This window comes from Cervus elaphus, chromosome 21 (assembly GCF_910594005.1).
Source record: "Cervus elaphus chromosome 21, mCerEla1.1, whole genome shotgun sequence".
Classification (NCBI taxonomy): Eukaryota; Metazoa; Chordata; class Mammalia; order Artiodactyla; family Cervidae; genus Cervus; species Cervus elaphus.
In genome coordinates, this window is record NC_057835.1 from 77,381,283 (window position 1) to 77,408,949 (window position 27,667).

The 27,667-nt window shown below is 43.9% G+C and overlaps 1 long non-coding RNA gene across 1 annotated transcript; it reads left to right on the top strand.

Moving 5' to 3' along the window:
• Window positions 1–20,194: 20,194 nt before the first annotated feature.
• On the top strand, window positions 20,195–21,491 carry LOC122678945. Its single transcript, XR_006336292.1, has 2 exons — window positions 20,195–20,542; window positions 21,288–21,491. It is a non-coding gene; the product is annotated as an uncharacterized LOC122678945 (long non-coding RNA).
• The last annotated feature ends 6,176 nt before the right edge of the window (window positions 21,492–27,667 follow it).

Here is a 27,667-nt window from a genome sequence, read left to right on the forward strand (position 1 = left end):
GTAAACATCCCGGTGGTCCACGCACAAGGAAGCAGAGGAGAATCCAAACAAGTGCAGCGCGTTTCTGAGCATCAGATCAGCCTGAAAACGAAGGCCAAGTATGGGCCATGAAGGGGTGCTGGGGTCGAGCGGGCCTCTCAGGCGTTAGGTGCTATACATTCCCAACAGAGGGAATTATAACCCTGTGTACAAAGGACATCGCATCCGAACCAAAGTCCACCGGAGTTAGTTCCAAGGAACATGATGCAAACCAGCTAGAATGTTTCGCCCAGGGGATGAAGCAGGCTGCCAGGAGCCTTCCTGAGAAGGGAGCAGACACTCAGGCCAGCACTTGCAACCAATTACACAGCCTCTGTCAGGACGTCATGAGTGGGAGAGCAAAGACCACGTCTGTCATCCAAGGCAGCTTGGATCCACCGTGTGTGGGGATTTAATTTGAAAAAGCTGTTGGTTCAAATCACTTGGGTTTGAATCCGGACGGGGAAGCCTGGTGTGCTGCAGTCCATGGGGCCGCAGAGTCGGACATGACTGAGTGACTGAACTGAACTGAAATCTTCCTTTTATTGTTTACTGTCTGGCTTATCTTGGGCAAGTTGCCACTATTAATTTTCTGTTATTTTGTAAGATCACCATACCTTACGCCTTAGCATCACACCCACGATCAGCTTGCAGTCCTGAAGGCAGAAGTCCAGCGGGGTTCTGTGATTGGATTCCAGGCTCCCTAGAGTCTCTGGACAGAGGTCAAGGTGTCATGTGGGTTGGGCTTTTATCTGATGGTTCTGGGGGAAGAATTCACTTTCCAGGCTGTTCACCTCCTTGGTAGAATTCTATTTCTTGCCACCATATGTCTGAAGTTCCATTTCATTCCCTCGTAGCTCAGTTGGTAAAGAATCTGCCTGCAATGCAGGAGACCCAGGTTCGATTCCTGGGTTAGGAAGATCCTCTGGAGAAGGAAATGGCAACCCACTCCAGTATTCTTGCCTGGAGAATCGCATGGACAGAGGAGCCTGGCGGGCTACAGCCCAGGGGCTTGCAAAGAGTCGAACCCGACTGAGTGACTTGCGCATACCTTGTCAGCCTCCAGTCACTCTTTCCTTAGAGCTCACTGCATTCTTCATCACATACCCTCCTCCACATGCAAAGCCAGCATTAAACTGTTTTAAGCATTAAAATCCTCGTGCTTCAAATCTTTCTAACTTCCTCTTCTGGGGTCAGTTGGGGAGAACTCTACTTTTAAGCAATTTATTTGATTAGATCATTCTTAACCTGGGTGACTCTGAAACTTAAGGGAAATTGGTTTGGAACTTAAAGTACATCTGCAAAATCCCATCAAGAGCAATTTCTGTATTAGCCTTTGGCTGAATAATCGGGGGGTGGAAACTTGGAGGTTCCTCTCCGGGATTTTCCTCCATGTTCCCTAACCTCTCTGTGCCTCAGTCTCCTTACCTGTAAAGTGGGATAATAATAATGCATACTTCATGAGGTTGCTGTGAGGATTAAGTGATTAAATGTTGTGAGGATTATGTGATTAAATGTTGTGAGGCTTGCATGCTCAGTGAGATCTGACTCTTTGCAACCCCACGGAGTTGCCAGGCTCCTCTGTCCATGGGGACTCTCCAGGCAAGGATCCTGGAGCCGGTTGCCACGCCCTCCTCCAGGGGATCTTTCCGACCCAGGGATCAAACCTGTGTCTCCTGCAGCTCCTTCATTGCAGGCAGGCTCTTCAGGCTGAGCCACCAAGAAAGACCTTGTGAGGATTAAATGATTAAATGTGAGGATTAAATGATTAAATGTTGTGAAGATTAAATGTTGTGAGGATTAAATGGTGCGATATGTGCAAAGTGCCTAGAACAATTCTGGCAGAGAGGGAGAGCCAAGTGTTTATTATTACCAGTGTTGGGTCCGAGTGGCCCTGATTCTGAAGACGGTACCTGGCTGACGGCCCGGTGGCCCCTGGGGTGGGCCGCAGCGCCTGTAGAAGCGATGTTGGTGATGAGGCAGAGACATCCCTGGGCGGAGAGAGCAGGGTGTGGCTGCATCAGGCCGACAAGGTGGGGCCCACCAGAAGAGGGCATGACCAGGAAAGGAAGGGAAAGACGGAGCCCACTGGCGGCTGGCCAGACCGGACCCTCGGCACCCTGGCCGCTCAGAAACGCTCCAGGGGGCACTTCCCAAGCTCAGCTCCGGCTGCACATTAAAATCCCCTGGGAGCTTTTCAAAGGCACTTAGCCTGGGCCTCACCCTAGACCAATTAGATTAAAATTTAGGGCTTGTGTCTAAATAGACTTTTAAAAGCTCTCTGAGCAGTTCCATGTCCTGGGAGGATTCAAAACTACTCAGCTAAAGGGAAACACGAAATACTCCTGAAAGATACCAAAGAACTTTGGTCATTCTTTCAGGCCGCACTGTCTAAGGTTGAATAGGAAGCAATCGATTTGGAAATAAAATCTCTGCTTCTTTCAGGCAGAAAGCGCCTGGGCTTCCAGGGGGGCAAGTGGAGGCCAGTTCTGACCTGGCTGTGGGCGCAGTGGGTTGGGGGCGGGACCCTTGGGGCTGATGGGTCAGTCGGGGTGCAGGCGAGCAGTGGGAAAAAGGGCTTTGCAGGGACCCCCATCCCCTCAGTCCTGCTGGGCTAATCTGGCCGGTGGTTCCGGGCCAGCCGGCTGGTGCAGGGGCCTCTAGACGCGAAATAACGTTGGTCGGGCTGGAGCCAGTCTTGCTGTGGTTGTTACTGAAGGCCTGATTTTTTGCTGTGCTTGTTCCAGTCTAGGGAAATCAGGGTTGCATGTAGGGTTAAGTTTAATCTTTCTCAGCTGCAGACGTCTCAGCTGACGCTAAAGCCAAGTTGTGGGGTTTGGGCACAAACTGGGCGGGTAGATTAGAAAAGATGTGCGACCCCATGGACTGTAGTCCGCCAGGCTCCTCTTTCCATGGGATTTTTCAAGCCAGGATATTGGAGTGGATTGCCATTTCCTCCTCCAGGGGGTCTTCCAGACCCAGGGAGGGAACCTGAGTCTCTTGCATCTCCTGCCTTAGTAGGCAGGCGGATTCTTTACCACTGTGGCACCTAGAAAGCCCATGAATTAGAAGAGATGGCTGGAAGTAGATTGAATATGTTGGCAATGAGGAAGGCAGTTCAGGATTTCAACTTGGACTCTGCCAATACACTGTGAAGGCAAACTGCTTGATGGAGGGGTCTTGTCGTTGTTCAGTTGCTGAGTCGTGTCCAACTCTGTGACCCCATGGACTTCAGCACACCAGACTCCTCTGTCCTCCACCATCTCCTAGAGTTTGCTCAGATGGAGGGTTAGCACTCTACTGAAATGTGTAGGGCTGTTTTGGAATGTCTCTTTTAGAAGTGCTTTCATGAATTCAACAGATCCTATTTGAGAGTACTTACAATTAGAAATATATAATTTTTAAATTTACATCACATCTTCTTCCCCCGCACCCCAAAACAATTTACATAGATTTTGGGTCTGTTTATATTAAATTCCTACATCAATTTTTAAAAATTTTATATCTTTTTGCTTAGTGGAAGTATTGAGAGGTGTTAGTATAGGTGTACAGCAAGTGATTCAGTTATAGACATGCATTTTTTCCATTTTAGGTTATTATGAAATATTGACTATTGTTCTTTGTCTATACAGTAACTCTTTGTTGCTTATCTATTTTATTATAGTAACTTGTGTCTGTTAATTTAATCCTTCTCTGTGAGTCTGTGTCTGTTTTGTACATAGATTCATTTGTATTATTTTTTAGGTTCCACATATAAATGTTATCATATACTTGTTTTTCTCTGTCTAACTTATATCACTTAGTATAATATTTCTAGGTCCATCCATGTAGCTGCAAATGGCAATATTTCATTCTTTGAAATTTTAAACCTTGATAATTTGCACTTTATTTATTTATTTTTTTTTTTGATAATTTGCACTTTAAAGCATTTAAAGATCCTGTCTTTATTTATATAGCTTTCTAGGAAAAGTTCAACTTCTAAGCACCCCCTTGAGTGGTAATATTGCCATTGAGGTCTCTTAAAGTGCTTTTAATCTTTATCTTTAAAGCGCTTTCTTGAAAAGTACATTTCCCAGCAGACTACGCCCACCTTACTTAACTGGGGTCCCTTGGCTGGCTAGGCTATTGGTAGAGGAAGTTCTTGAATCCAGGACCTTGAACCATTCAATTCTCTTCACAGTGATCGCGAAACCCAAGGCAGTCATCTAATGCTCTTTCCACCTTTACATTAGTCTCACTGTGCCAGTTCGACACGCCTTCCTGTCTTAGGGCTCAAAATGGATGTGAATTATTAAAGGCCAAACTAGTAGACTGATCTAGTGGAAAAATAGATTATAGGCTCCGTGAGGGGAAGCTTGGGCCTGAGGGCAAAAAGACCTAAAGTGACTCCTGACGTAGAAGTCGGAATCCAGCGCTCTTGCTTTCTAGATATATGTTAGCAAATAGAAAGCAGCAGTTTTGTTTCTTCTTCAAGAACTGTCCTTACCAGTTAAAAGCTTATTGAAACAGTCCCCAAACCAACCAAATAGAGAGGTACAGTAGGTAGGTCATTCTACAGCTATAGTCTCAGATCTAAACTTGTTCCCCCCTTGTGCAATATGCATGTTTTCCAAGTTACGTGAAAAAAGAACTGGCTGGGATTGTTTTTGAGATATCAACTTTCTTATGTGTTTTACAGAATTAACTTAGCTTGGTTAAATTCATCATTCTTTGGATTTTTAATATTATTCATTGATAAAGCATTTTTAGATAATTTTAAACAAAGCTAGTGGATGTGATGGAATTCCAGTTGTGCTATTTCAAATCCTGAAAGATGACGCTGTGAAAGTGCTGCACTCAATATGCCAGCATATTTGGAAAACTCAGCAGTGGCCACAGGACTGGAAAATGTCAGTTTGCATTCCAGTCCCTAAGAAAGGCAATCCCAAAGAATGGTCAAACTACCACACAATTGCACTCATCTCACACGCTAGTAAAGTAATGCTCAAAATTCTCCAAGCCAGATTTCAACAATACGTGAATCGTGAACTTCCAGATGTTCAAGCTGGTTTTAGAAAAGGCAGAGGAACCAGAGATCAAATTGCCAACATCCGCTGGATCATCGAAAAAGCAAGAGAGTTCCAAGAAAAACATCCATTTCTGCTTTATTGACTACGCCAAAGCCTTTGTCTGTGTGGATCACAGTAAACTGTGGAAAATTCTGAAGGAGATGGGAATACCAGACCACCTGACCTGCCTCTTGAGAAACCTGTATGCAGGTCAGGAAGCAACAGTTCAAACGGGCCATGGAACAACAGACTGGTTCCAAATAGGAAAAGGAGTATGTCAAGGCTGTATATTGTCACCCTGCTTATTTAACTTATATGCAGAGTACATCATGAGAAACGCTGGGCTGGAAGAAGCACAAGCTGGAATCAAGATTGCCGGGAGAAATATCAATAACCTCAGATATGCAGATGACACCACCCTTAAGGCAGAAAGGGAAGAGGAACTAAAAAGCCTCTTGATGAGAGTGAAAGTGAAAGGGAAGTTGCTCAGTCATGTCCGACTCTTTGCGACCCCATGGACTGCAGTCCACCAGGCTCCTCCGTCCATGGGATTTTCCAGGCAAGAGTACTGGAGTGGGTTGCCATTTCCTTCTCCAGGGGATCTTCCTGACCCAGGGGTTGAACCCAGGTCTCCCACATTGTAGGCAGCCGCTTTACCGTCTGAGCCACCAGGGAAGCGGAGAGTGAAAAAGTTGGCTTAAAGCTTAACATTCAGAAAACTAAGATCATGGCATCTGGTCCCATCACCTCATGGGAAATAGATGGGGAAAGAGTGGAAATAGTGTCAGACTTCAATTTTTTGGGCTCCAAAATCACTGCAGATGGTGATTGCAGCCATGAAATTAAAAGACGCTTACTCCTTGGAAGGAAAGTTATGACCAACCTAGATAGCATATTAAAAAGCAGAGACATTACTTTACCAACAAAGGTCCGTCTGGTCAAGGCTATGGTTTTTCCAGTGGTCATGTATGAATGTGAGAGTTAGACTGTGAAGAAAGCTGAGCTCTGAAAAATTGATGCTTTTAAACTGTGGTGTTGGAGAAGACTCTTGAGAGTCCCTTGGACTGCAAGGAGATCCAATCAGTCCATCCTAAAGGAGATCAGTCCTGGTGTTCATTGGAAGGACTGATGCTGAAGCTGAAACTCCAGTACTCTGGCCACCTCATGCAAAGAGTTGACTCACTGGAAAAGACTCATTGGAAAAGACCCTGATGATGGCAGAGATTGGGGGCAGGAGGAGAAGGGGATGACAGAGGATGAAATGGTTGGATGGCATCACCGACTCGATGGGCATGAGTTTGAGTAAACTCTGGGAGTTGGTGATGGACAGGGAGGCCTGGCATGCTGTAGTTCATGGGGTCGCAAAGAGTCGGACACAACTGAGCTACTGAACTGAACTGAACTGAAGACAATTTTAAAATAAACACAGCAGCATTGGGATACCATTGGCTCCTGAAACCAGCCCTGAAGTGCTTCTTAAAGCCATTGGCCCAGGGCTAAAGAAGAGCAGCAGGCTACACTTTATTTTTCCATCAACATCTCTAGTTTTTAAATATAACCTATGGCTTTATAGAGAATCAATCAGTGATCTGAATTGTTAGATACGCAACTTAGCTATTCCAGATTTTTTTTTTTTTTTTTTTTCATTTAAAAAATGCAAAACTGACTGAGAATGTTTAAATCCCAGCTCAAAAAGGCCAGTGCTATTTCGGGCTGTCTCAGAAGACTATCATAGAGAAGGGAGGGAGGAAAACGGAGGTAGACACATCTGGGATGCTATTTTCAGGCTCCTGGATCCCAGAAAGGCTCTGGAAAGCTGGAAAGAGACCAGAAGTGTGAAAGGAGATGATTAATGAGGTGAGGCCTGGGCAGACCCAGAAGCGTGACTGCCCAGGGAGGGGCTGAGAACTTGAAAGCGAGGGAGACTTAGAGAGGCGGGAAAGAGCCCCTCATCTCATCAGTCCATGGGGGAACCACATATTCAGATGAGCTAAAACTACAAAGAAAAGAAAAATCCTAGAATGAAAACTACATTTACAAAAAAGCAAAACAGGGTTCCCTTTGGTTCTGAATACTGCAAAGACCTTGAGGCTGTGGATCAGACATTCTGGAGACAGAAGTGGTCCTTGGTCCTGGTTGCATATTAGCTTCCCCAGGAAAGCTTTAGAAGACCCCCAGGCCTGGCCCACATCTGTGGAGGCATCGGAGATCCCTAAGAACAGCTTTCCACACTGGATACATGCAGAGGTTACCATGATACTTGTAAATCACATGAAAACTTCTTCAAGTAGAAGTCAAATCACAGCCACTTTAAATAACAGCAAGGTATACATCATTGTGGGGCTTCCCAGGTGGCTCACCGGTAAAGGATACAGGAGACTCAGGAGACGTGGGTTCAGTCCCTGGGTCGGGAAGATCCCCTGGAGGAGGAAATGACAACCCACTCCAGTATTCTTGCCTGGGGAATCCCAGGGACAGAGGAGCCTGGTGGGCTACAGTCCATGGGGTCACAAAGAGTCAGACCCGACCGAGCATGTACACATGCATACATTTGTTGTAAGGGAAAATTTAAGGTTAGTTAAATGGTGAAATATAGAAACGTTTTATTTTAATTTGAAGAATGGTAATAGGAATGAAACAATGTAATATGGTATCTTTTAACAATGATTATTTAAACAAAACCATGGAGATTATTGTGCTTTGTAGATTGGTACTTCTCAAACATTAATGTGCAAAGGAAGCATCTGGTGGACCTCATAAGGTGAGGGCCTGGATCTGATTGATCGGATGGGGCTCCAGCCTCTGTTTCTCTAACGAGCTCTCGAATGAGGCTGAGAGTGGATCCAGGCACATGCGTGGAACAGTCAAGGCTGCAGTAGGTTAAACAGCTTCCTTTCTCATACACTCAGACCTGAAAAACTTCCCAGAAATGATTCCTACATGAGATTTGGCACATCCATTCCCTGTCCAAGAGGGTGGAGTTGGAAGAGGAAAGATGTTTCTTAATGCATCATGGATCACTCAGCTTTTACCTTGAAGATATATAGGTCACAGGGAAAGCACTTTTGGTTAAAGAAATTTCATCCCTGCCATTTCCAAAAAGTCAATTCATGCACACCAAAATTATGTCTTGATTTGAAGTAAAATGTTAATTGCCATAAATAAACCATGGATGTGTGCATGCTCAGTCCTTCTGTCATGTCTGACTCTTTGCAACTCCCTGGACTGTAGCCCGCCAGGCTCCTCTGTTCATGGGATTTCCCAGGCAAGAATTCTGGAGTGGGCTGCCATTTCCTTCTCCATAGAATTTTCCCAACCCAGGATTCAATCCTGTGTCTCTTGCATTGGCAGGCAGATTGTTTATCACTGAGCCACCTGGGAAGCCCCAGGTGAACCCTAAGCAGACAAAGCAGCAGTGATTTCTTTCATGGTAGGAAAATAACTTGCCCCTAAAGACTGTGGCTGGGGTTTTTAATCTTAAATGCGGTGCCTGCTTTGTACTCACTGCTAACTTTCAGTTGCATGTGTGTGATAAAGGAGGTGAAGATGCCACTGAGAGGGCAGGGGAAGGCCAGGGAGCAAGCACACTTGGACTTAACATTGCAAAAATTGGTTTTGATCATGCACTGTGCCTTAGGATATTGTATATATTCCTTGGGAAATGCTTCCTTTTTTTCTTGACACAAGTGAATCAAACACACACAGATTCTCAGCTTTTCAATAAAAGACACACTACTTACAGGCCCAATGTCGTTTTAAGAATTTGGCCTAAGCAAGAGTTTCTTTAAAATTGTAAATCCTTGCCAGCTTTTAGTATAGTTGGGTTTTTTTCTGGCCTCAGGTTTGCACTTTTGAGTCTTTAAAATATCTGTAGTGTCTGGGTGTTATGCTTTCAAATGCTTATTAATTTTTGGTACAGGGAATAGACTAATTTAAAACTCAAAATATTTAGAATCTATGGTTACTGTATTTTTAAGTAACATTGTGGTGTTCTTAGAGTTCAGCGTGTGTGTGCTCAGCCGTGTCAGAGTCTTCGCCGCCCCATGGACAGTAACCCACCAGACTTCTCTCTCTCCTACGCTGGCAGGCAGGTTCTTTACTATTAATGAAATATTTCACTTTTTTAATACTAAGTCAGACTTTCCTGACTAAAGCCTACCAGGCAGGCTTTCCCACCTGGGAAGCCCCTTAGAGTTCAATAGAATAAAAGAATAAGCAAGTAGGATTTGATAAGCTGGAAGAAATGAAAGAAGAGGTAATGTAACTTTCCTAATGGGTATTTTTTTTTCTATTTTTGTCCACAAATGTTTGCAACCTTTCGTATTTCAAAGGTCAGGAGAGTTATTGCATATATAAAGGATAATAGAAACTGTCCTGAACTTGGAGATTGTGTTCTTTCCAAAGTGCCCAATTGAAAGGGTTAGAAATGTCTTGCTTTCTGTACATTTTTGTCCCAGTGGCTCTCACCTCCAACAGTCTTCAAAGAATGTCTGTTATCTGTCCAAAACAGCAGCAGCCTTTCGGGTGTGGCTACTGAACACTTGAAGTGCTGCTTGTCTGAACTGAGGTATCCTATAAAGTATAGAATTGGAGGAGGAAATGGCAATCCAGTCCAGTATCTTTGCCTGGGAAATCCTCTGGACCAAGGAGCCTGGTGCGTTACAGTCCAAGGGGCCGCGAAGAGTCAGATATGACTGAGGACGCACACTCATGGAGTGTAGAATATGTGCCCAGCTTCCCCAGACTTAGTACTAAAAAAGTGAAATATTTCATTACTAATTTTCATATCGATTTCATGTTGAAGTAATAATATTTTGGATAGACCAGGTTTAAATGGCATTGTTAACTTTAATTTCACCTTTTGCTTTTTACATTTCTAAAAGCAACCGCTGGAAAATGTAAATCACACAGGTGGTTTACATTCAGTTTCTATTGGACAGTACTATTGTATGTAACTACCTAGATTGCTCACTTTGCTTTTGGAATAATATTCTACTTATTGAATAGTTGCTATCCCTAAACTAAGCATTTTATCTGTATTAACTCAATATAATTATCTCCACTTTGCAAATGAGGATATTGAGCTTACAGAAGTCAGGTCACTTGCTCAAGCCACAGTTCTAGAAAGTGGGAGAGATGCATTCAAAGCTGCATCTGTCTGAAACTAAAGCTCGTCTCTTCGCCAGGGTGTCATCAGGCGAGGGTGAGAGGGAGCAGGTGAGGGAGCCATTCGCCTTGGTTGCAGAACTCAGTAATCAAGATACACAATGCTTTAATGGAATATTTTTTAAATCAAAATTAATGAAAAAAATTAATAAGGAACAAAATATCAAACATTTAAATACAGACAGAATTTGTTCCCTGACTTGCATGCTGTGTCCAGCCTCGCCTCATCGCAGTCTTAACCCTGCCAGCTGGTCCGCCTTGCTGAATGCCCGCTCAATTCTGCATGCGTGGTACTTCCCTATCGGTCCAGTGGTGAAGACCTCCCCTCCAATGCAGGGGGTGAGGGTTTGATCCCTGATTGGGAACCTAAGGTCCCATACGTCTCCCAGCCAGAAAACCAAAATGTAAAACAGAAGTGATATTGTAACAAATTCAATAAAGACTAAAATATTAAAGCTACCTTTAAAAAAATTCTGTATTTGGTATCTTCTAAAGTATATTGTCAGTGCTTGGAGAGAGGGTCTAGATCTCACATCTCAGAGCTGCTTCTCAAGGCATCCAGGCCTAGTGAGCTGCTGAGACGTGGGGGCTGCTAATAAACACACGAACAGCAAAAGGCTGGAAGGAAATCGCCCACAGTGTTTAGAGAGGGTTTTCCTCTGCGTGTGTCGGGGGGTGGGGAGGCCGGGGAGTGGAGGTTGATTTCTCCATCACTTACAGTGTAGTCCTGCTGAGATTCTCTCAGTCAGGTCAGCCTCTTACCCCATAGGCTGTAGCTCCCCAGGCCCCTCTGTCCATGCAACTCTCCAGGCAAGAACACTGGAGTGCATTACCACCCACTTATACATGTAACTCTTACAGTTAAAAGCAGACTTTTAACATTTTGCTGAATAAGCTCTGCACTCGATTCAAAACTGTGGAACAGGCACATCTGGCTGAGAAAAGCACTTGCAACAATGTTGTGCAATGAGTGAAAAGCCTGACTCTGACAGCCAGACTCAACAAACCCTGCGTGCTGTTGGGCAAGGCGAGCCTGTTCATTTCACTCCCTTTGTTCACCGTGTGAATCACGGGGTGGACCTTTTCACAGCAGGCCTTTCCAAACGCCGATTGTATGACCTGGGCCTGTGATCAGGGCTGAAGGACCTCACTCATTCCTCTATGTTAGAGGCTCTCCATCCGCAGGCCGAACAGAATTTCCCAAAGAGCTTTCAGATCTCTCCTCCTGCACCCGCCCCACCAGTGCACACAACCTTCCATCTCTTTCTGTTCTCTTTGCCTGTTAAGCTGCTTGAGAAAAAAATCACTCACCTCGTTTCCACCTCTTTCCCTCTTTTCGCTGTTCAGTTCACTCCATCTCTACACAGACACTACATTTGTGGTGTTTCCTATTGACCTTCTGGTCAAATCTAGTGGACAATTTACAGTTTGCATCTTTGTTGATCTTGTAGCTACTTTTGACACTATGAACCATTGTCTCTCCTTTAAATACATTTTCCTTCATTTCTTTCCCTCCATATTCTCCTGGTGTTCATTCGCATTTTTTGGATTCCTTTTGAGTTTCCTTCAGAGGAATTTCCTAGAGCAAACTCCCCTCTGTCTCGCCCAGTCTCCCCCCACCGTATCACCCCTTATCACCAACCTTCCCCCTAAGCTTCACCATGTCTATTTCCGTCACCTTTAGAAGTCTTAACCTCCACGACGGGATTGTATTGCTCCCTCAGAATCCATCCCCTTCCCTAAAATCAAATCATTTAGTCAAGAGTAGTAGGATAACCAGAACTGGAGGATCTACTACACATAACAGATCATTCTCCTAAAATCCTCTGGTTTCTGTGCTCTCCCAGTTAGCCTGTGTCTAGCCCTCACTCACCACTGCAGCCTCAGTGTCCAAAGAAGGACCTGGCGCCTATCAGTATGATTTTCACAGGAAGGAAGAGAAATTCCAACCGCAAATGACCAAACTAAACAAACAAACAAAATGCAATCTTTCACGTAACTGGAAGTCCAACAAAGAGTATAGCAGGGCTCCACAATGCCAGCGAGAACTAACGCTCTTTTCAGTCTCACCACTTGGTTATCGTCGGGGCCATCTTCTCGCCAAGGTCAATTCCACTCATCAGCATGAAAGCCGGTGGGAAGCAAGGTAAACTTACAGTGTTCCCTTGTTCAAGAAGAAATTCCTGCCCTTATGTATTTCGGTAGCTCAAATTAACAGTGAATAATCAGTAACTGGCCCAGCCATTTTCAGTGCAGGGGCAGAAGAGAGGAAGACCTATTTGGAGTATTTTACCCACATGTGAAAATTCTTGAGATAGACAATACATAAAACCAATCAAACTTCATGCATAGAAACCATAGTCCACCGTTTAAGGAAGTCTTTGCGATTTCCCCCAGTATAAATCTCTCTTTTTATTCCCTTGAGCCAAGCCTTTCCAGGAGTAAGTTTTCCAACTATGCTCCAAATAATACACTTTGTCTTACAAACTTTATTCTGCTTTTCCACTACACCTGCCAACTCCTGAAGAATCAAGGTTCTGTGTGATTCTTCAAGTCTTGCTCTGAATCTCAGAAAAGGAGAAAAAAAAAAAATTCAGAAGCCTTCTGAAAACCCTATTGATTGAACAATTGGACCTCGCAAAACCTTCAGATTCTTCCAGCTCATTCACATCGCCCAAGCTCCAAACACTGACAAAAAGCCACTGGAGGCAAGATGGTTTTCCTCTCTGTGGAGCAGCCTTCTGGACGTTTCCTGGTTCTGCTACTGTGCTTCCTTTTGCCCTGTTTCAGATCTGTTTCCTGTCCCCTGGCTTACCTGCTATTTTTAGCCCCATCCCCTGGATTTGTCAGTCGCATTTATCCCAGATTAAACCTCAGCATTTTCTCAAAGCTTTGCTTGAGCTGTGCCCCAGTTGCTTCTGTCCTGACTACCTCGGGCTGTCAAACTCCAGGCGGCCAAATCCTCTCCATTGTCCTGCGTGTGGATGCTTCCCCGCCTTCCTTATGCCCCGTTACGTTTAAATTCCTTTTCATCATCCTTATTTATCAGTCTACACTGAGAATTTAGGCTATCAGCGTTCATCTAAACACTAATTTCCCCCTGCTCATCACCCATTACTGAATCACCCACACAAGGAAGAACTGACCTTTACATGATATAAAACACCGTTGGCTCTCCCAGACCAGAGGGACAGGCTCAGCTCAGGCTAAAAAAATCTAGTTCCTGTTAGCAGGTCCAGGTCCTATTTGGTTCCACTCGAGTTATAAGTGAATCTTGTCTAATTGAAGATCTGGCTCACTCCAGAGAAAACAGTATCTGAGTTGAGAATCAGTTGAAACGAATGAATTCAGGCCTGCCTGGGTTTTTAATAACTGAAAGGCTTCTTTACATATGAAGTTGGGAAGATGATAACATCAAGCATTAAGAAAGAGCAACACAAAAATTTAGACCAGAGGTGGAGGAACTTTTCCACAATGAGCCAGATAGCAAATAATTTCAGCTGTGTGGGCCTTACAGGCTCTGTTGCCAAATACTCTGCTCTGCTTTTGTAATGTGACAGCAGCCATAGACAGTATTAAGTGAGTAGGCACGGCTATATTCCAAATATGCTTTTGTTTACAGAAACAGGTGGTGGGCCAGACTTGGCTCGTGGGCAGTCTAGATGACCAGCGCCTAGATGTTGGAGATGGATGGAGGGCACCTCCCTGGGCCGTGGTGCGTGTCAGGAATGAGAAGACGTGGGGCTCCTGGTGGGAGGTTTATCTGATGGAAAATAATATGAAACACTGCCACATTCACACAAACCCAGATATTTCATAAGGTGGAATACAACACTGGACCTTGTTGAGGCAGGTTCTTAGGAATGCATTTTTTAAATTGACGTATAGTTGATTTCAACTATAGTCATTGGAAGTCATCCATCAGTCATTGGAAGGACTGATGTTGAAGCTGAAACTCCAATACTTTGGCCACCTGATGCGAAGAACTGACTCATCTGACAAGACCCTGATGCTGGGAAAGATTGAGGGCAGGAGGAGAAGGGGACGACAGAGGATGAGGTGGTTGGATGGCATCACCAAATCAATGGACATGGGTTTGGGTGAATTCCGGGAGCTGGTGATGGACAGGGAGGCCTGGTGCGCTGCAGATCATGGGGTTACAAAGAATCAGACACGACTGAGCAACTGAACTGAACTGGACTGATAGTTGATTTACAGTATTGTGTTAGTTTCAGATGTACAACATAGTGATCCAGTATTTTTGCAGATTATATTCCAGATTATATAGGTTATTACAGGATAAGGGCTCCGATAGCCTGTAGCATACAGTATGCTCTCGCTGTTTAGCTATTTAATACATATAGCAGTTTGTATCTTTTAATCTCATGCTTTAGTTTGTACCTCCACCCCTTCCCTCTCCCCTTTGTCAACCAGAAGTTCGATTCTATTTCTGTGAGCTTGTTTCTGCTTTGCATATGTACTCATTTATATTAGTTTTTAGATGCTACATATCTGATATCGTCTATTATTTGTCTTTGACATTTCACTAAGCACAATATTCTCAAGGTCCACCCAATGCTGACACAAATGACGGTATTTCATTCTTTTTCATAGCTGAATAATATTCCACTATATCTATATACGCCGCCTCTGCTTAATTGGGAATACATTTTGACTCTCCTCTGCCGTTAGAGGAACTCGGGTGGGAAGGTTTGAGGAATGCTGGCTGGGAGACACGTCTGTAACTGATGACCGCATGGGCAGCCCCGGGGTCCTGTCCAATCGCGGGGCCTTCATTCCCCACTGAAGTCTGAACCACGCTAGCGCTGCACCTGCTGCCTTGTCTTGGGACTCACAAGCTTCGCCCTCTTCTGGGATGTCACGGTGGCCCCTGCCTGCTGGCCGGTGAGACCCACAGGCTCTCTTGGCAGTTTCCCAGAAGAATCCAGTTATTTTATCATCGCGTCCTGACATGTGCTGCTGCTGTTCTGCTGAAGTTTCTGCAGCTTTCAGGTCTCCTCTGGTGCATCACACACCTGCATATTACACCGTCAGTCCTCATCACTCTCAGTCCATAATCGTGCTTCACCTACCCACCAAAATTTATGTGTAGCCCCTCAGATCAATACTGATGGCAGTTTCACGGTCGTGGTCGTCACGTGCAAAGAGGTGAAACACACCGACTGCCCATTTACAAGATCCCAGCTGAGGTCAAACCAGGCGGTGTTCTGCCTTCCTGTTCTAGCTCTCAGACTGCAGCACGTTGTTTTTTTTTTTTGAAGTGTATTCAGTGACACATTTTGCACATTTTGGGGCTTTGGGGGTGATGTTGCTGTTTATAATGGCCTCCAAGCATAATACTGTCTGAAGTTTCCCTGAGTGCAAGAAGGTTGTGACATATCTCACAGAGAAAGCACAAATGTTGGATAAGCTTCATTCAGAGATGAGTCATGGTGTGACTCAGGACTTTAATGCTAATGAATCAATAATACATCTTTAATGAAGTGCCGGTAGAAAAACACATTTGTGCTCAAACACTTTCATCATAACCGGCACTTTTCGACCCCGTGGACTGTAGCCCACCAGGCTCCTCTGTCGGTGGGATTTCCCAGCAAGAATCCTGGAGTGTGTTGCCATGTCCTTCTCCAGGGGATCTTTCCGACCCAGGGATCAAACCCACATCTCCTGCGGCCCCTGCATTGGCAGGTGAATTCTTTACCACTGAGCCACCAGGGAAGCCAAAAAAAAAAAAAAAAGAAACACATATAAAACAAGATTGTGTATTGATTAGTTGGCCAAAATGTTGTGACCAGGGGCTCACAGAGACCTAGTTCTGTGTTTCCCTCAGCGTCAATAGCTCAGTATTTGCTAATTCAGTATTCAGTGACTTTATAGAATGCAGCTACCACAGAGAACAAGAACCCACTGTAAGTCCACAAGCAGAACCCTGTGAACTCTGGGCCCAGTGTCGACCTCTCTCAAGGGTGGCCCATCATTTTGCCAAGCCAGGCCCTGGAAGCCTTGATATTCAGACAGTAGACCAGTAGCACCTAAGAAGTTATTAGCCTTGCAGAATCCCAGGCCGCAACCCAGATGTAAGAATCAGAATCTGTATCTAAACGAGATTCCCAGGCAATTCACCTTTGCATTGACATTTGAGAAGTACTGCTTGAAGGCACGTCCATCAGGCCCACAATTATCTCACTGGTCATTTCTTTTCCCTGGTTACACCAGAAACATCTTTAGTTTTCAAATGTCAAACACTTCTCCTGGTCAGTTACATATTTCTAGTTTGGTATTCTCCATTCACTCATTCACCAATTCATTAATTCAATCAACAAGCTTTTTTTTTTTTCCTGAGCATCCATTCTATAGCTGGTATAATGCTGACAGTGAGATTACCCAGGAAAAAGCACTCAAAGACCCCCATTCTGTTAGGGGCACAGCCTGCAAAGCAACGCTGTAAATGAATGAGGAGACGGCAGGAATACAGCCACAAAAGAGGCGCTAAGGTGGCAGAAAAAGTAATACTAGATGGATGTGTCTGTGACTACTTCCTGGAGGAGTTATTTTGAACACAAAGCACCTTTAATCTCTGTCAATATGATTTAGCAAAGAAGAGGGTGTTTCGAAGAATTCATTAATCCTTTCAAATCTAATATGTAAAAAAAAAACCCAAATCTAACATGTAACATTCCCTACACATACACACCACAACTAGATTATAATAATTTTGCTACACAGAAACAAAAATAACAGTAACAACAAAAGAAGTGTTATCTAAGAAATAAGCACAGAATAAATACAGGAAGTTTTGTCGTATCCACCCTTCAAGTGTCTTTTTATCCAGCTTAATAATTCAATTTCCCTTTCCTTTCCTTACAGGTTCTGAAGATTCTGCACAATGTGAAATTTTTGATCATTTTTTGATCTTTTACCTAATGTGATCTTTTTCAGGTCAGAACTCAACAAAGGAAGTTAACTGTTTTCCTGTATGTCTCTTAAGAAGTCACAAGTTTATTTCCCCTTTTATATTAAATTATATGACAGAATTGCAAAACAAAAAAGGAAAAGATATTGAATCAAATGAACTGTTGATTTGCTGGCCTCAACAGTCACTTAGACCTTTCTGAAAAGCTTTCTCTTTTGAGTACAAGAAAGTCACAATTTAGCTGGCTCTCATTTTTCACTCGGAGAAGGCAATGGCACCCCACTCCAGTGTCTTGCCTGGAAAATCCCATGGATGGAGGAGCCTGGTGGGCTGTAGTCCATGGGGTCGCTAATAGCAGGACATGACTGAGTGACTTCACTTTCACTTTTCACTTTCCTGCCTTGGAGAAGGAAATGGCAACCCACTCCAGTGTTGTTGCCTGGAGAATCCCAGGGATGGGGGAGCCTGGTGGGCTGCTGACTCTGGGGTCGCACAGAGTCGGACATGACTGAAGTGACTCAGCAGCAGCAGCAGCATTTTTCACTGCTTGTCACAAAAATGCCTCTAAGCTGGTCTCTATTAGCCTCTCTAGTTTACAAATGAGAAACCTGAGGCCCTGGAAAGTAAAGTGATTTTATGTTATGAGTCAGCAGAGCCCTGGAAAGCCAGGAGGAAATATGAGCTGTAGGCAACTGGGGATAAGCCGGTTCTTAAATCAGCGAGTGACCTTATGAAGAGGTAAATTTGAAATGAAAAACTATAATTAACTCTCTAAGCTGGAGCTCTGTTCCATTATATTTGTTTTGGAATAACGAAAACATTCTTACAATTTCAAGAAATAAGTTAAAGGAAGGCTGAGAGGGAATGTGGAGCATTTTTAAATCGTGCGAGTTACGAGGTTGTGCTACCGTCCTGATGGCTGCCGGGCCACGGACACGTGTGATAGGTGTGTAACGAGGCAGAGAGGGTGCTATGGAGTGTACTGGGGGGACACATGCATATACTAACACACTCCCGGGTACAAGAGGTCTGAGTCATCCAGGAAGCCATCAATAAATTAACACAAGCCTCCTCTCGATCCACTTCTACAGTCGTCGGAAGCTGGCGTATCATCGAGGGATGGATTTTGCCATGTGGACTGAGAATAATCATCCAGGATGCCCATCTAAGAAGGTAGAGAGTTTGAGAAGCCGGAGCGGCTGGGGGCCTGGAGTGCAGGGCGGTAGACCCGGCACCGCCTCTAACTCACTCTGGGACAAGTCTTCCTGGGCAAGTCCTTTCCTGTCTGTTTATTCATCCGCAATGAGGAAAGGGAAGCGAAGGAGACAGTCCCCAGCATCCCACACAGATCTGGGGCTCTCTGGTCATATATTTGCACGACCTGCTCCTAGTGGGGCCCCAAGGGAGACCCACCGTGGCCACTGCCCGCCGAGCCACCCCTGGGCTCGAGTATCAACAGGCAGCCGATGATGCCGCAAGCTCAGTCCTCTCGTCTGTCCCTTCTCAGATGCTGTTCCCTAAGTGGGAAAACTCCTCTGAGATTCCTCCCAGCATATAAGTAATTTTGAAGTCTGGCAGCGTGGAGTTCAAATCCTATTTTCCGTAATTACTGACTGTGTGCTGGTTGGCTGTGGTTCCACGCTTACGGCCTGGGCTCTTGCTAGGCCTCGGTTTCTTCATCCATGAAATGGGTACAATGACATTGGTTTCACGGTTTTCTTGTACGGATTAAACACATAAGGGAGCGCTGAGTGATTCTGCCCGAGAGAATGCCGGCCACTGTGATGGATTTCAAACACGCTCGCTCCTGTCCCACTTTCTCCACGCTCTGCAGGGTGTTGGTGCTGAGAGACTAAGGGACAGCATTCAAGGTCAAGTGTTAGACAGCCTTCAGGCAGGAGGTACGGATCTGGCTCCTCACGAAACCATTAGGTAGGCAGGCGCACATTCCGCTTACGCAGCAGGTCCCGACCTCGGTGCACTGCCACGTCTAGCAGACGGGAGTCTTGGGCCCGCGCCAGTCACCGCTGCAGACGGGGCAAGCGCAGGGGGCAGCGGGCAGGCGCTCTGCCCGTCTGACGGCCCGCGCTTATGCCACAGCTGTGGGGCCGAAGACCTGAAATGAGGTCCCTCTAATGTGGGCGGTGGGGCTTCTGTAACGGGCTGATGTAAAGCTTGGACGAGCTGGAAGACGCTGGAGCAGCCAAATTGCCCAGAGGAAGGAGGGGAGACAGGCGGGATCGCGGCCCGTGGGAAAGGATTAAGGTGCTGTTGGTGCAAACCTCAACACACACAAAACCTTAAATTAAAAAAAAAAAAAAAAGTCTTTTTTTTTTTTTCTTTTTATTTAAACCATCTATAGCAAGGAAGGGGTAAGAAATTCACCCTCTGAATTCAGACTTTGGATAAACAACGTCAATATGAAAGTTCCTAAGTATGCTTTAAATAAGAAGCACGAAGGACAAGCTGCGCATCTGGACAGAGGCCTCTCGGGACCGTTCGCTGGCAGAAAGCGCTCATAGAAAATCCTGAGCCCAAGGGGCTTTGCTCCAATTTCCCAGGTTGATGCTCCCCACCGACCTCTGCCCTCACCCCCACAATACACACACACACACACACACACACACACACACACTCCTTTTGTTCTGAGCTTAGATTCTAAGAAAATCAACCGTAGTAAGAACATGGCAAGAAAACTTTAAAATGCTTTACACAGCCTGAACTTAAGTCTGGATTCTCATTTTTAGAGAAGAAATCCACAACACAGAATGACTGAAACGTCGGAAGCCCCACACTGTAAAGAGACGCCAAACAGCCCCTCCAGAGAATCCAGGGGGGCTCTACAGGGGTCACCAGTTTATTTTGTACCAGGTGCAAAGCAGGAATTGAAAGATGCAAAAAATTAAGAAAGGGCGGTCACCGACTTTAAGGGGTTCACAGGTCAATGGAGCGCAACAGACTCTCTTTAGCAAAGCAGGAACTCAGTTACGGAAGCCTCCCTTTGCAGAGGCAGACGCCCAAGGAGCAAAGCTGGCGGGAGGTCTCAGGCAGTGGAATCGTGCTGGCCTCACATGCCCACCGCCCACGCGTTCCTTCCTCGTCCTTTCCGAGCCCGCTGTGCAGACTGCCAGGTGAGGACAGTGTTGATCGCGAACCCGAAGGGAAACGTCACACTGCGGAGCAGTCTGCACGCGTCCCGTGCGCGTGGCTTTGCGTCCCGTGCGCGTGGCTTTCTACGTGGCTAATGCTGCTGCCATCCCTTTCATACCAAAGAATGCTCTCTAAAACATAATGTTTCACATTAAGCAAATGTGTCATCTTCAAGACGAGTGTTCTACTAGTTTTGCTGGTTGTCCTAACATCGCGAGACGTCAAATGGGTAAGGGACAAATTCCTGCTGTTCTTAGGCAGATATTTTCATAATCTTTAAGACACAGAGATTGTCAGTCATTATTTTTAGGTTTCAGTTCAGAAAATAAAAAACACAGTTCTGGCCATGAGTCGAGGTGACTTGGACTTTCAGAGTCAGTATCATGCTTCAAGAACTCTTGACTTTAATCCTATGAAATAAAGGGCAGGGTGATCATTTGCAAGTTCAGGAGAAATACAGGATTTGAGTCTGAGACTGTACAGTTAAATGATGTCATCCTATGAATCACTGGAATTATTGGTGTTTCTTTTTTTTTTTTTTATTAGTTGGAGGCTAATTACTTTACATTTCAGTGGAAGTTTCTTAAGCTTCACTTCTTTCCTCGCATTAGTAATCTTGTACATATGCACCGCTGCCAAGGTGCTCGGGTGCTACCGTGCATCACCCAGAAGCGCGGGTCTCACTCTGCAGGGCCTGACAAAACTGGCCGGGAGGGGAGAGACGCGTCTGCACCAGGCTCTGGCAGGCACGTGAAGCCGCCAAGCATGACTGTTCGATGATGAATTTCAAAGATTGGCAAAGAATTGGCAAGATCTTGTATAGGAAACAGTGGCTGTGGGTGGACCTACGTCAAGATGGGACCTTGATCTGTTTTCCCCTCCAAGAAAATGAGTACTAGGTTAGAGATCTTCCTGAGAATAAAAAGGAACTGAAAGAAACATCTGTCCTCACGCGATCTTTTCTTCTACTCAAGCAAGGCAGGTTACTATCGGGAAGAAGAAGCAAGTGCAGCAGGAGAGGAGGAAGGGCTCTCATCTGAAGGGAAACATCTGAACGTCAAACGACTGAGAAATTCAGGCCAGATCCAATGAATCAAGACTGAGACGAACTCCTAATCGCGTCATCTGTTGGTGTTCCTTTCGGGTTGGCCAGGTTTATGTAAAATCAGAGAGCAGTATGTTCCTATTCTCTGTGCTCTTTCCCCTCGTGAACTCCCACAGATCCTGTGAACAGGTACCTGAGGATTCTGTGAAAGGAAAGTAAGTGAGCTTGAAGCAGTTTATAGGGGGCTGGGCGTTCTTCAGGGGGTGAAGCCCCCCAACTCTGCCCAGCCCCGCCCTCTTGAAGGCACTACTGAAGCGTGGAGAATATCCTTCTGCTAGTATGCTCCCTGTAAAAAATGATGCACTGAAAAATAAACACAAGAGTCCGTGAGTTCTGATTTTCAAAAAGAGAGCAATAAGTGAACACCAGCCTGATCAAACATTGAAACGTGTAAGATGTGTGTGTGAAACAGTGAGGCAGCCGTGCATTAGCAGACAGATTAAAGGAACAGGCTGGAAAGCCCAAAAATGAGCAAAAAGTCCAAACATACATAGAAAGTCAGATACAAGAAGGCATTCAGTATTGGATAAAGTGGCTTCTCCAATAATTGTAGGGAAGGTGGATACTTTAATATATGGTGTTGGACATCTGGGTGACTATCTGGGAAACACAAGCTTGGATATGTAACTCACGTTACACTAACAGGATAAATTGCACATGGATAAAAAATTTAAATGTTAAAAAATCCTAAAATTATTAGAAGAAAAATGTGTGTGAGAGAGAATTTCTTTATCATTTGAAACTAAAAATCATTAAGGAAAAATTGTTGGACTAACTAAACATTTATTTTAAAAACCTAAGAGAGGAATGATGTACGCAAGATCACAAAACAACTGACATATTGGAAAAAAGTATTTGCACCTCATATCAAAAATATCTAAAGAGCTTCTAGAAATTTGTGAGAAAAAAACCCAACAACCCAGAAGAAGAATGAGCAAGGGATAAACAGATGGCTCACAGGAGAGTAAATTAAAATGATTCAAACATATGAGGAGACATTCAACCGCACAGACAGTGAGATGCATGCAAATTAAAACTACACTGAAACACAATTTTCCACCAATTTGTAAAAATCCAAGGTGGAGGCACTCTGTAGGTCGGACTGCAGGGAAACAGCTGCTGTCCTGTACTCTGGTGGGAGGGTGAATTATCACAACTCCTACAGAGAACAATTTTGCACTATGCGTCAAAATTATAGATACATATTATATTTGACCAAGTGATTCCATTTCTTGATATATACACATATTTCCTACTACAGCAGTTTTTAAAATAATAGTATAAGTTTCCTTCCGTGAGAGAGTGGTTAAATAATGATACATTTATGTGATGGGATACTATGCATCTGTGTACACAAAAAAAGAGAGAGATACTGTTGTTTAGATGGATATGAAAGAGTTCTCTGATTCATTGATAAGGAAGAAAGGCTTCAGTAGACTATGTCCCCTTTGGGGGTAAACAGATGGGAAATAAAGGCCTGAGTTCACATTTGGTATATACCACAAAAAAAAAAAAAGAAGCACAGAAGGTTGCCTAAAATATTTCCAACACTAGCTCCCTGGATGGTGGAGGGCTGGAGGATGAGGTGAGGCAGAAGAATTTTAGTCCTCCAAAAGCTTGAGTCTCCAAAACTACAGGTACATGGAGTTAGAGGCACAGTCTGGGGTCATGGAAGTGACCCAGTTTGGGGCCTGACTCAGTTCAGTTCAGTCTCTCAGTCATGTCCGACTCTTTGCGACTGAATGGACTGCAGCACGCCAGGCCTCCCTGTCCATCCCCAACTCCCAGAGTTTACTCAAACTCATGTCCATTGAGTCGGTGATGCCATCCAGCCACCTCATCCTCTGTCGTCCCCTTCTCCTCCTGCCCCCAATCCCTCCCAGCATCAGGGTCTTTTCAAATGAGTCAGTTCTTCACATCAGGTGGCCAAAGTATTGGAGCTTCAGCCTCAGCATCAGTCCTTCCAATGGATATTCAAGACTGATCTCCTTTAGGATGGACTGGTTGAATCTCCTTGCAGTCCCAGGGACTCTCAAGAGTCTTCCCCAATACCACAGTTCAAAAACATCAATTCTTCAGCAACTCTCACATAGTTTATATATAGTCCAACTCTCACATCCATATGTGACTACTGGGAATACCATAGCCTTGACTAGATGGACCTTTGTTGACAAAGTAATGTCTCTGCTTTTTAATACGCCGTCTAGTTTGGTCATAGCTTTTCTTCCAAGGAGCAAGTGTCTTTTAATTTCATGGCTGCAAACCAGAAAGCAGGTCTCCCTGACCCCAGATAGCTGAGATGTTCATCTTCCTATACATAGAAAAGCCCTAAATTCCTTAACCTGAGATCCATGGTTTTCTTTCACTAACAGTCATCTTTTGATGTTCTGACTATCTGGTCTTTGTTGCAGAAATTCCTGTATATCCTGGCTCCCCTCCTCGCCTCTTCGGAGCAGTCTCTTAGAATTATCTGAGATGCCATGTCCTGCACTTAAGTCATCAGTTTTGTCTACCAAATAAAGGGTAATTCTCAACTTCTGGGTTGTGCATGGGTTGACACTCATTAAGTTGCCCTTTTTAAACTTCCTAAAATTCCCTGAAACAAGAGCTGTCATGATTCTTCTTAGTAGCAGGTCAGTGATACTCATATTAGCACCTTAGTAGTGTTTAGAAGTCAGTCCGTCACCTCAAAGATTAAGGATCAAAGGTGAAATCTAGAAAACAAAAAATCATATTAAATCAGGTGAGCATAAACTCAACCAACTCTTGAAACATTTAACACAATGAGTAATCGTTGACAGATGAGTGAGGGAAATGAATAAATAAATAAAGTGTAAGTACACTGTCACATAGAATTTGTTTTATTTAAGGAAACTAATCATAGAGTTTGTTCCAACATGGTGACAGAGGTAATTTAGATTTTTTAAAAGCTTTCAACTAATGTGTGTGTGTCAGAGGCAATAAATGGCAAAAAGAGAAGGTGGAATTCACTCGGGGTCTGGCAATAACAAAGGGAGGGATGACCGTACCCTCCCACGGTCCACTGGGGGCATTTCTTTCAGCCCCAAACTGTTGCTTTAGATGCAGGCGGGGTGGGGTCCTCCGGCGAGTCCTTTGTCTCCACCAAGTTGACTGTGTAATCTGTGCACTTTATTCCTTTCTTTGCTGGATCTGCACCCTTTTCCTACCACCTGTAGGCTACTTTGTATTTCTCCCCCATCATTATGATTAACAAGGTGCCATCTTTCAAAGAGACTTATAAATAGTACTTGAGAACAAACTTCCTAGCTGTTATTAAAATAATTTCCAAGGTTTTGAGCATACATATCCTCTATACTAAAGTGGGGATTAACTTGAGAAAGGCTGTATCTAGTAAGATTGCCCACACAGGCGCTGGCTGAATGCTTGTGGATTTGTGGAAGTAGAGAATTCCATAGTCCTTTGTGGGCTCTGCCAGGGAATTCTGAGAAATCACCTAATAAAATCGGCACATAATGGGAGAAGACAAATCGCCCCCACCCCTGGCCTAAAGACACAATGTACTTTTGACCAACACAGACTGTGACTACAACTAAAGAAAGTGACCCTGTCTGAAGAAAGAAGGAGTGGTCAGCAGGGAAGACAGAATACTGAGAGACAAGAGCCACAAGGAGGCCACCCAGGACGTGCTGAGAGAGTGAGGGAGAATGCACTGGGGAAGGGAGAGCCATCCTCTCACTAAAGAGATGGGACTTCGTGGGTGGCAGAGTCATTTTAGCTAACTTCCCTAGACTGGAAAGCAGCTGTTTTCCCCAACTAAAATCCCCTTTTGATGTTCACCAAAGAAATCCTTATTTAAAAATTTTAGATTTCCAGGTATATTTTTTTGAAAAAGGAATTACCATGGATAATAACAGAAGTGTTTCAGATTTCACGTTTACTTGTAAATTTGGTCATCTATGGTGCTTTAAACACCTTTAGTCAGTTCAGTTCAGTCGCTCAGTCGTGTCCGACTCTTTGCGACCCTGTGAATCGCACCATGCCAGGCCTCCCTGTCCATCACCAACTCCCGGAGTTTACCCAAACCCATGTCCATTGATCGGTGATGCCATCCAGACATCTCATCCTCTGTCGTCCGCTTCTCCTCCTGCCCCCAACCCCTCCCAGCATCAGGGTCTTTTCCAATGAGTCAGCTTGTCCCATCAGGTGGCCAAAGTATCAGAGTTTCAGTATCAGTCCTTCCCATGAACACCCAGGACTGATCTCCTTTAGGATGGACTGGTTGGATCTCCTTGCAGTCCAAGGGACTCTCAAGAGTCTTCTCCAACACCACAGTCCAAAAGCATCAATTCTTCGGCACTCAGCTTTCTTCACAGTCCAACTCTCACATCCATACATGACCACTGGAAAAACCATAGCCTTGACTAGATGGACCTTTGTTGACAAAGTAATATCTCTGCTTTTTAATATGCTATCTAGGTTGGTCATAACTTTCCTTCCAAGGAGTAAGCGTCTTTTAATTTCATGGCTTCAGTCACCATCTGCAGTGATTTTGGAGCCCAAGAAAATAAAGTCTGACACTGTTTCCACTGTTTCCCCATCTATTTGCCATTTTGTCAATTTATAAAACCATAAGGCCACCACACCTGTTCCCTGAAAACTTTGTTTCAACCTATGAGGTAGATTCAATTACTGGCTCATTAAACTGATGGGGAAACTGAGACACAGACGTTAACTTGCCCATGTTTACCCAGCTAACCAGTCAATGGTACAAGAACTGGAAGAGATTTTTTAATGCGACTGCATTGAGTTCATGAATTTGGAAGACATCAAACCTTCATATTATTGAAACTTCTAATACATGAACATGGTGTACACCTCTATTTGTTCTATCCTCTTTAATTTCTCAATCATGTTTTATTGTTTCTTTCATAGAGGTTTTACATATCTTTAATTCATAGGTATCTGATTGAATGTTTGTGCATTTGTACCTTTAAAATTTTTAAGGTTTCATTAATGCTGTTATGTAAAAATACAATTGTTTTATATAGAGATCTTATACCCAGAAACACTGTTATATTTCTTTACTACTTCTAACGGCCTATAGGTAGATCCGTTTGGCTTTTCTACCTACCCAAATGTGTAATTTGTGGATAAAAAGTTTCATTTCTTCTTTTGTACTCTTCACCTCTTTTGTTTCTTTCTCTGTCTTACTGCACCGGGTAAGACTTTTAGTGCAGTTTTGAGTAACAGGCATTCCTGTATCATACCCAATCTCACCATCAATTTTGCTGTAAGGTTTTTATAGATGTCCTTTACCAGATTAAGGAGGTCTTCTTTTTTCTTAGTTTGCTAATGATTTTTATTATGAGTAAATGTTATATTTTAGTGAAGGCAATTATGCTTCTATTGAATAGGTGATTTTTCTCTTTTATATAGTTAATGTGTTGAACTATACAGGTTAATTTCAAACGTGAACTTGAGACCTAGAATTCTTGGAATAAACCCAATTGTTCAAGCTATATATTATTGGATTTGTCTTGCTAATACTCTATTTAATATTGTTACATTTATAATCACGAGAAATTGACTGCAATTCTTTCTTGCAATGCTCTTGTTGGATTTCAGGATCAAAATTTTGATAGCTTCGCAAGGCAAGTTGGGAATTATTCCCTCCACTTCTGTTTGCTGGAGAATTTGTGAAACATTGATGCTATTTCTTCATTAGTTGTTTGGAAGAATTTCCTTGTAAAGCCTTTTGGATCTAGAATAATGTTCATGTTAGAAGCAGATTTACCATAAAGCTAATATTACACTGTCTTACCAAGTGTCCTGACACAAAGATATAGAACCAAAGGTCATATTGCCTTATAGTCTTACCCTGTGGCACCTCGCACCAAAAGGTGGCAAATGAGCTGATAATGCAGAAAACTCTCTTATCATCCCTCAGATACATAGATTGCAAGCAGAGAATACAGTTCTTTTCAATGAGTAGTCAGAATAAAAGTCCTCTCCTTTCGGGAATGTGCTTGAAAATGTCCTGAAATCCTATACAGTTTGCATATTAAAGAAAATTGATAAAAATTTCCCCCAAATTTGACTATTTCTAAAGCTTTTATGTAGTTTTACAATAATGAGCTATAAACCTGACACTTTACTAACTTATCAGTAATAAAATGACACTAGATCATTTGATCCACTAGAAAAAATATTTTAATTATCTTATTCTCAGAATATGGAAATCATGTTACAAAAATATATTTATAAAAA